General features: G+C 45.7%; 1 long non-coding RNA gene, 2 other non-coding genes and 1 pseudogene across 3 annotated transcripts; all 4 read right to left on the reverse strand.

The window, feature by feature from the left end:
- Positions 1-1241: 1241 nt before the first annotated feature.
- LOC116538422 lies at positions 1242-5921 on the reverse strand. The gene is made up of 2 exons (XR_004263638.1): positions 4910-5921; positions 1242-1444 (listed from the first exon to the last, which is right to left on the reverse strand). It is a non-coding gene; the product is annotated as an uncharacterized LOC116538422 (long non-coding RNA).
- Positions 5922-6105: 184 nt separating this feature from the next.
- LOC116538531 lies at positions 6106-6272 on the reverse strand (annotated as a pseudogene).
- A 1115-nt stretch (positions 6273-7387) lies between these two features.
- TRNAG-UCC lies at positions 7388-7459 on the reverse strand. The gene has a single exon. It is a non-coding gene; the product is annotated as a tRNA-Gly (tRNA).
- Positions 7460-8093: 634 nt separating this feature from the next.
- Positions 8094-8165, reverse strand: TRNAD-GUC. The gene has a single exon. It is a non-coding gene; the product is annotated as a tRNA-Asp (tRNA).
- Between the last annotated feature and the right edge of the window lie 530 nt (positions 8166-8695).

Raw genomic sequence — 8695 nt, forward strand, 5'->3', positions numbered from 1 at the left:
CATTTATCTTTTTTCCCTGACTGATTTCTCCAGAATTTTGAAATTCTAACTGAATACTCTTATTTTCATGACAATATAGTTGTTAGCAGAAGTCCAATAAGAATCTGTTCACCACACGTATTTACAGGTTTAAATGAAATATTGGTTGGCTGCTTGTGAATTATTTTCTTCCCTCATTTTTTTTTATGTCTCTATTATTAAACATAATTACAGGCATACCCATTTTAAGACTGCATTTTAGCCCGGGCAATAAAGCAACACCCCTGCACCCCTGTTCTCTCTCCCTCTTCCTCTTTCTTCCTTTCCTTTATTTTTTTTCTTTTTCTTTTTCTTTTTTTTATTCTTTTTCTTTCTTTCTCTCTTTCTTCCTCAAAAAAAAAAAAAAAAAAAAAAAAAATCTGTTCACCTTAGAACAGGACGTAATTGGAAACTTTGGTTATATTATCAAGGCTTTTACTGGAATATCATATTTAAGTAGCGTACCTAAGATCAGTTATGACCAGCAATTTTAAGGAACTAAGGTTGACTTTTATGGAGCACATCCTTATAAGGCACTCTGAGAAAAACCAGCCTGATACCTAGATTACAGGGTTCACAGCCTTACAGGTTAGTAAGGAAGGTCATTTTCTTGTAAGCCCAGGTTTTGGGGACAGTTTGGGGGTCTCAAGAAGAGAGGAATTCACCCAAAGCTATAAGGACTGCAGCTGAAATTTGATAGTATGTTCTGGGCTTGGCTTTTAGCCTCAATATGGCCTTTAAAAGTCCAATCTGAGATTCTGTATGAAAACGTCCAGCAAAGAAGCTTGAAAGCACTTATGTGGTCAGCTCCTGTTCTTGCTGCACTTACATAATCGGGCAAAATCTAACAAAATTACGCTTATTTTCAAAACAAGAATAATCTGACTTTGATCATCTATGATCAAAAATGATGGTTACAATAGAGAAAAAGTTTATGTTTCAATGGAAAGCTATAACTGGGCCAGGCATGGTGGCACATGCCCACAATTCCAGCACTTTGGGAGGCCAGGAGTTCAAGACCAGCCTGGGCAACATGGTGAAACCCCATCTTTACTAAAAGTACAAAAATTAGCTGGGCATGATGGTATGTGCCTGTAGTCCCAGCTAATCAGGAGGCTGAGGAGGGAGGCTTGCTTGTACCCAGGAGATAGAGGGTGAAGAGAGCTGAGCTTGCACCATTGCACTCCAGCCTCTGCGATAGAGCCAGACCCTGTCTCAAAAAATTTTTTAAATAGGAAAACTATAGCCCTTGAGGGTTATCAGGTTCTAGTCTTGTTTCTTGTCTTTGGGCTATTTTTACCTCTTTGAAAACTGGATCCTGCCATCTGATGAATTTTGTCCCACGACGACACTTGTGGAACAAGAAGCCAAGTATTGTCTCCTCTACTAATGTGTCTATTGTCACTTAATGCGAAGGCCTCCAACCCTGGAACAAAGTTAGAAGAGGAAGGTTTGGTCCCCAGAATGCATAACCAAGTTGTGGTACATTCATGCAATGGATACTATTTAGCCGTAGAAAGGAACAAGCTATCAACTCACACGAAGACATGAGTGATCTTTCATGCACATTGCTAAATGGAAGAAGACAGTCTCAGGAGAATCCACACAGTGTGACCTCATTTAATGAGATTCTGGAGAAGGGAAATACACAGATGGGAAGGCTTTGGCTGCATGGGGTGGGGGTTTGAAGCATTCCATGTGATACTTTAATAGTGGATACTTGCCACTATGCATTTGTCAAAACATGCAGAATTTTACATCTAAATGGGTAAATCAAACTCTATTCTAATTAAATAATATTATTCAGGATATGGAGTATCACAGCACAGAATACATAGTGTGAAAAATAACTATGCTACAAATTACTATGGTTTGGATGTGGGTTGCCCCTGCAAAAACTCATGTTGAAATTTGACCCCCAATGTGGCAGTGTGTGGAGGTAGGGTCTAGTGGAAGGTGTTTGGATTATGGAGATGGATCCCTCATGAATAGATTAATGCCCTCCCATGGAGGTGATTTCTGTCTGCTCTCACAGGAATGGATTAATTCCTGCAAGAGTAGATTGTCAAAAATAGTCTGGTTTCCTAGGCTTCCCTCTTGTTGTGATCTCTGGCGCACCCCTTGCTCCCCTTCCACTTTCCACCATGAGGTGAAAAAGGCTGAGGCCCCACCAGATGCAACTGCCCAATCTCAGACATTCCAGCCACCAGCATCATGACCCAAATGAACCTTTTTTACTTACAAATTACCCTGCCTCAGGTATTCTGTTATGGAAGCACAAAATGAACTAAGACAGGAATGTGGGAAAAAACTCACTGAAGGTGTAGGAAAAATGGTGCTGACCTAAGTCCTTTGAAAATGAATAGAATCTGTACACTGGAGGCAAATGAACTATACTTCATCGGATTCCATTTTATAAAGTTCTTTCCAACAGGGGTAATTGTGAACAATTGTAAAACCACGGTATCTGTATCTGGAATCAAACAATGAGTTACATAAGTCCTAGATGGTAGGAACCAGGTCTACCACTGTTGCAGTGGGAGGTTACAAATTAGCAAGGGGAGAAGGGTAGAAAGATTCATGTGGTGAAGATTCAGAGGTGAAGACATCAACGTAAACTTATGTTTAGTTTAATACAGATACATACAGTTCCACATCGAAACCTTTGTAATTGGGTGTGTATAGGTAGGTGACATACACACATATACTTCCTAACATAGCTAATGAGGGACAAGACACAGTGTGCTCACTCAGCAGGCAGATATAAGTTTTCCTACCATTCTGAAAGGAATCAGGCTCTTTGAAGACTTTGTCCCAGTCTGATACTAGAACTGGGACAGTAAATATATGATCCAGGATAATCTTGAAGTATCAGAAATTAAGTAAGTACTAAAAAAAAAAAAAAACTGAAATATGTCAAAGAAAAATTGGAGCCAATAAAAAGAGCTACCAATGACCAACACAGAAATGAACTGTTCAACATAATGCTGTAGAGTTTAATGCTAACTAAAGCTTCAGGTAATTATCTAGGTGTCTGTATTTGTATATGTAGGTGAATAAGCAAATGGAGTTGAATAGAAATCTCCTATGCAAAAGAATTCCAAATAATTGATGTAGACACTCAGCTATCAGGGAGGTGGCGCTAACCCCTCACTCCGTGAGTATGGGCTTTACATTTGTGTAAACTTATTTATTATATTTTTTCCTGTGCTGTGGTTGTGTCCTAGGTTCCTTCTCTAAAATGCTATTCACCATAGGCCAGGAAAAAAAAGCAACCTTACAAACTCTGTTTCAATTCATGGCTAAATATTTTTAAAACAGTGACTTTGTAAAAATACGTTCCAATGGCAAATTGATTCATTGTGACTGGATCACTTATTCCAAATACTTCTTGTCTTTATTTTGTTCCAGTGCCTACTTTTTAGCCATAATACACCAGAATCAAATATTGGCCACTGGGAAAAAGTATTCAAAGAAAGAAAGAATGTGAACCAAACTTGCGACCATCATGATTCAATGTTGCACTACAACGTTTTCTAAAACAGAAGAGTTTAAAAGGATATTCAAAGTCAATCTCCACAATGAGGCTTTGCAGAAAATGAGGAAACCAGGGAAACAAAAATGGCAGGACATTCTATGGGAGATTTTAGATGTTTCTATGTTTTATGGGGAAAACTCACTTTACCTTTTAAAAAATCACAAATAATTATTGGAAACCCAAACCCTGGAATGTTTCACAAATTTAGTTGAACTTCTATGTAGTTCTGTCTATATAGCTAGCCATGAAGTTGATGATTTTTAAAACATCTGTGCCTTATTTGTGTAATAAAATACACAATGAATAATTAACCCTCATAGGAAAACATGTTAGACCTTGTGAAAGGAATATAAACACTGGGGACCCAAAATCACTAGGCTAAAGGGAAAAGTCAAACTGGGAATTGCTTAGGGCAAATCTCCCTCCCATTCTATCCAAAGTCACCATCTGCTCATTGAGATAAATGCATATCTGATTGCCTCATTTGGAAAGGGTAATCGGCAGCTCAAAATAATGAAACCGTTCATCTTTCCCTACCTATGACCTGGAAGCCCCCTGGCTGGCCTTCTCTTCAAGTTGTCTCACCTTTCAGGACTGAACCAAGGTACATCCTACACGTAATGATTGATGTTTCATGTCTCCCTGAAATGTATAAAACCAAGCTGTGCTCCTACCACCTGGGGCACATGTTGTCCAAACCTCATGAGGATACATCACAGGTGCAGGCATCCTCAAACTTGGCAAAATGAACTCCCTAAAACATCTGAGATCTGTCTCAGATTTTCAGGGTTCATACATGTAATGTAGGATGTTAATGTTGGTAAAACACACATTATTCTATCTACTATTACAACGATACAGCCCATTAGCCTTAGACTTTCTCCACAAAATAAAAAATGTTGATAAGATACAAATAATATATTTAAACTTAAATAATGTTGCAAGTTTTAATATGTGTACTTTTCATTTTTTTAATACTTTTTTGACTACTGTAATGCTGTAAGAAAAATGAGTAATTAAAACATGAATAAAAGTGTTTACAGGGGGTGCACATGTTTCCTCCAGCCTCAGGCTTGGGGTGACATGAAAGGCAACTGCCCATCCCCAGCTTTCATCCCAGCTGTCCTGATGGTGGCTCTCAGCATTTCTCCTTTCTCTATACGAAGATCAAACTCTAGAAACAAACCCAGATCTTACAATATGTTGTGACATGCTATGATGATGAGCAGTCAAAGCCTCAAGCAAGGGAAGCTTTTAAAAACAAGACTTACAGAACATAATGTGTGAAAGCAAAGCCAGTGTTGGGGTTCCTTCCTCTGCACACGGGGAGCAGACAGGGAGCTTTTGCCTCACCTTCCTCACATGGCCTGCAGCCACGTCTCCCCAGGTCAGACTTGAGGAGAATGAAACTTTGGTCTTCACTGTGGACATGCTACCAAGGGCTCCAAAGCCACGGTCTCTCTGCGGGTGGGTCCTGATCAGCCTGCTGCAGGAGCTGGGCCCTGGTTCTGGAGGTGAGAATACATCCTGGGCTTCCACTGCGTGGCTGGCACAGTGGGCATTCAGGTGCCTATTTGGGGACTGCTATGGAGTCCTGTGCCAGATGCAGTGGTGCACAGCTGGGAGCCAAGGGTCCCTGCTTCTGCTGGAGAATCTGGGCAGATGTAAAGGGTTAAGGTTAGGGGTAGGGGTAGGGTTAGGGTTAGGGATTAAGGTTAGGGTTGGTGTCAGGGTTTGGGGGCCGGGGTCAAGGGTCAAGGGTCGGGGTCAGGGCTAAAGAGTAGGGTTAGGGATTGGGGTAGGGGTAGGGTTAGGGTCAGGGGGTTAGGGTTTAGGGTTAGAGATTAAGGTGGGGGTGGGGGGGTGAAGGTAAGGGTAATAAGCAGATCAGTAAAAACAATTCTGCTTCCCTTCAATAACAACCTTCTCCAACTCATTTTGTCTCAACACACTTATTTTTCCAGCAGAAGAATCCCAGGCTTCTTAAAGCATGGTAGGCACCTGTAATCCCAGCTACTCAGGAGGCTGAAGAATCGCTTGAACCTGGGAGGTGAAGGAAGCAGTAAGCCGAGATCACGCCACTTCACTCCAGCCTGGGCAACAGAGCAAGACCCTATCTCAAAAAAAGAAAAGAAAAGAAAATAATTAGTATAGTTTTGTCGCCAGAAAAGGGGTCTTGTCCCAGACCCCAACAATGGGTTTTTGGATCTCACATGCGATGGAATTCATGGCGAGTCACAGAGTCTAGTGACCTTAAGAGAGTTTATTAGCCACTACTCAGTTACAGAGCAGGGAGTCCTCAGAAAGCAAGAGGAGGAACGCGCCTTTTTAAAGAAAAAAAATTTTTTTTGAGACAGAGTTTTACTCTTGACACAATGACATGATCTCAGCTCACTACAACCTCTGCTTCCTGGGCTTAAGGATTCTCTTGCCTCAACTTCGCAAGTAACTGGGATTACAGGTGTGCACCACCATGCCCGGCTAATTTTTTTGCATTTATTTTCCATTTTAAGTTATTTTTTATTTATTTAATTTTTTAAAATTCAGTACCTATACAGACTGCCAAAAATTGCCAATGCCAACTCTATTTCCTATATTATAGTATTTCCAACTATATTGTAGTTGTCATGGCAGAGTATTGGGAAAAGTTTTCAATTAGCAATAATTGCGCCTCAGATAAACCTCATTGGCTATGATACTGCCACTATGCAAAGCTATTTTTTTGTATTTTTAGTAGAGACTCAGTTTCACCACGTTGGCCATGCTGCTGACCAACTCCTGGCCTCAAGTGATCTGCCTTCTTTGGCCTCGCAAAGTGCTGGGATTGCAGGTGTGAGCCACTGCGCCCGGCCTTAATGTTTGTTTATATAGGTTATTAAGAATAGTGTTGTCTCTTATAAAGGCCTCTGATCAGTTTGTGTCAGGCTATTAGTATTGTTACTTTTCTATATTACTACTGATTTTAACAATAATTTATGAGTGTGCCATTATCTTTAAAGTAAAACATTTTTAAATTAAGAATGCTTATTGCTTAAAGTACTGGTAAATTTTTTTAAGTTTGGGGTCTTTATTTAGTTCTTAACTTGTTCTTGCAACCATAAATATTTTATAACCAAAGGTGCTCAACACCTAAATATATAATCCAACAAATTTAACGTGTGTGTGTGTGTGTGTGTGTGTGTGTGTGTGTGTGTGCGCGCGCGCGACAGGGTCTCACTCTGTCTCCCAGGATTGAGTGCAGTGGTGTGATGATCGTTGGCTCACTGCGGCATCAAACTCCTGGGCTCAACCAATCCTCCCTCCTCAGCCTCCTGGGTAACTGGGACCACAGGCAGGCGCCACCATGCCAGCTAATTTTTATATTTTTTGTAGACATGAGGGTCTCGCTATTTTCCCAGGCAGGTCTTTAATTCCTGATCTCAAGTGATCCTCCCACGTTGACCTGCCAGCCTGTTGGCCAAAAGGGGAGGTGTGAAGGCGCCGGGCAGTTGGCAGGTGGAGCCAAAGATGGAAGACTTCCTTGACCGGGAATCAAACCTGGGCCAGGCGTGAGAACACCGAAACCTAACCACTAGACCACCAAGGAGCGTCGTCCACCAGACCAGGCTTACGCCTCCTGACCCCAAATCCTGTGGCTCCAGCACTGAGCGCTACCCTGGCCCTGTCCCCTGCTTGGGTTTAAAACAAACACCCACCAACCGCCCCCACCGACGCCGACGCCTAGGCTGCGCCCGCGGCAACCCGCCTGCCCTAGCAGCTCTGGTCCTGTTCTCAGCCGGCCCTCCAAACACTGCCGCCTGCTTTCCCGGGCCTCCGCAAAAGGTGCGCCGCTGCGTTGGCCGGGAATCGAACCCGGGTCAACTGCTTGGAAGGCAGCTATGCTCACCACTATACCACCAACGCCGCAAGGCACAGGCAAAAATACCACGCCGGCCCGGGGCTCCCACGAGCGAGCGCGCCGCCTAAGCCCGGCGCAGCCCGACTGGCCGCTGGGTCTGTCTGTCCCTGCGTCCGGCCGTCCATCCGCCCGGCTAGCTGGTACTGCGCTTTGCCAGGGCGCCTCCAAAGACCGCCCCGTCCCCCACCCGTGCAAGGCGAGCGCTACTGCTCGGGCGGCCCTCCCCGCTGCCTGCCTGCCTCTGGGGGCGCTCTGGCTCTCTCGCCGCCCGGGGCCGCCAGAGCCCTTCTTCATCAGGCGGCCGGAGGGGCCACAGCCGCTGCGTGCCCACAGGGTCCTCACTCCGCCTCCCACCGGGTACCGGGCTCCATGGGAGGCAGGGAGCCTCTTCTGACAGTCACTTTGGGTCTGCCGCTCCTTGGGCGCCGTGGGAGCTAGAGGAGGCCGCCACGCTGTGGCGACCAAGCAGCCGGCAAAAAGAAAAGGCAGAAGGCCAAGGGGGCAAATGGGACCATGGGGACCAAGGGGCCAGGCAGTCCAGGCCTGAGATGATGCCCTGCGGCTAGCTGGAGGGTGGAGGGAGGATAGGGTGGGCAAACAGATTGGGTACGAGGCAGCTGGCGCAAAAAAACCTTTTGCCTCCCCGTCGGGGAATCGAACCCCGGTCTCCCGCGTGACAGGCGGGGATACTCACCACTATACTAACGAGGACGACGGGGACACTTGTTCGGACACCAGACCCCACTGCGACCGCGGATGCGAAGCCCTGCCTTGATCCCTTCCGGCGACGGACCCCAGGGGATGGCCTGTGCCCGCGCGCGACCCGCCACCCGCCGCCAGTGGAGAGACCTACCCCGACACCCAGAAAAGCACCCTCCAATGACACCCAGATCCAGAGGAGCCCCGACAGCTACCCGAGTGGTGTGGAACTTCCCCATGCGCCCTGTCTGCAGTCTCCAACGCTGGAAGGAAGAGGCGAGGGCAAAACCGCCAGGATGCTCCTCCTAGGACTTGGTGGACGCCCGCTCTGCTGGGGTCCCGCCGGCGGAGGCGCGGGGGTGGGGACGTACAGCGGCGGCCGGAACAACGCGGACCGTTTGGTTCCGGGGTTGGGACGCGGAGGCGTACACTCCACAGCCAGCAGGCTGCGTTCACTTGGTGCCCGCTCAGCTGCGCACCAAACGCACGGCGAAGGGCTCAGGCGAGGAGATCCGCCGGCGGTCAGGATGGCCGAGCGGTCT

This window comes from Sapajus apella, unplaced genomic scaffold (assembly GCF_009761245.1).
Source record: "Sapajus apella isolate SASKATOON/1434 unplaced genomic scaffold, GSC_monkey_1.0 scaffold119, whole genome shotgun sequence".
In the NCBI taxonomy this organism is placed as follows: Eukaryota; Metazoa; Chordata; class Mammalia; order Primates; family Cebidae; genus Sapajus; species Sapajus apella.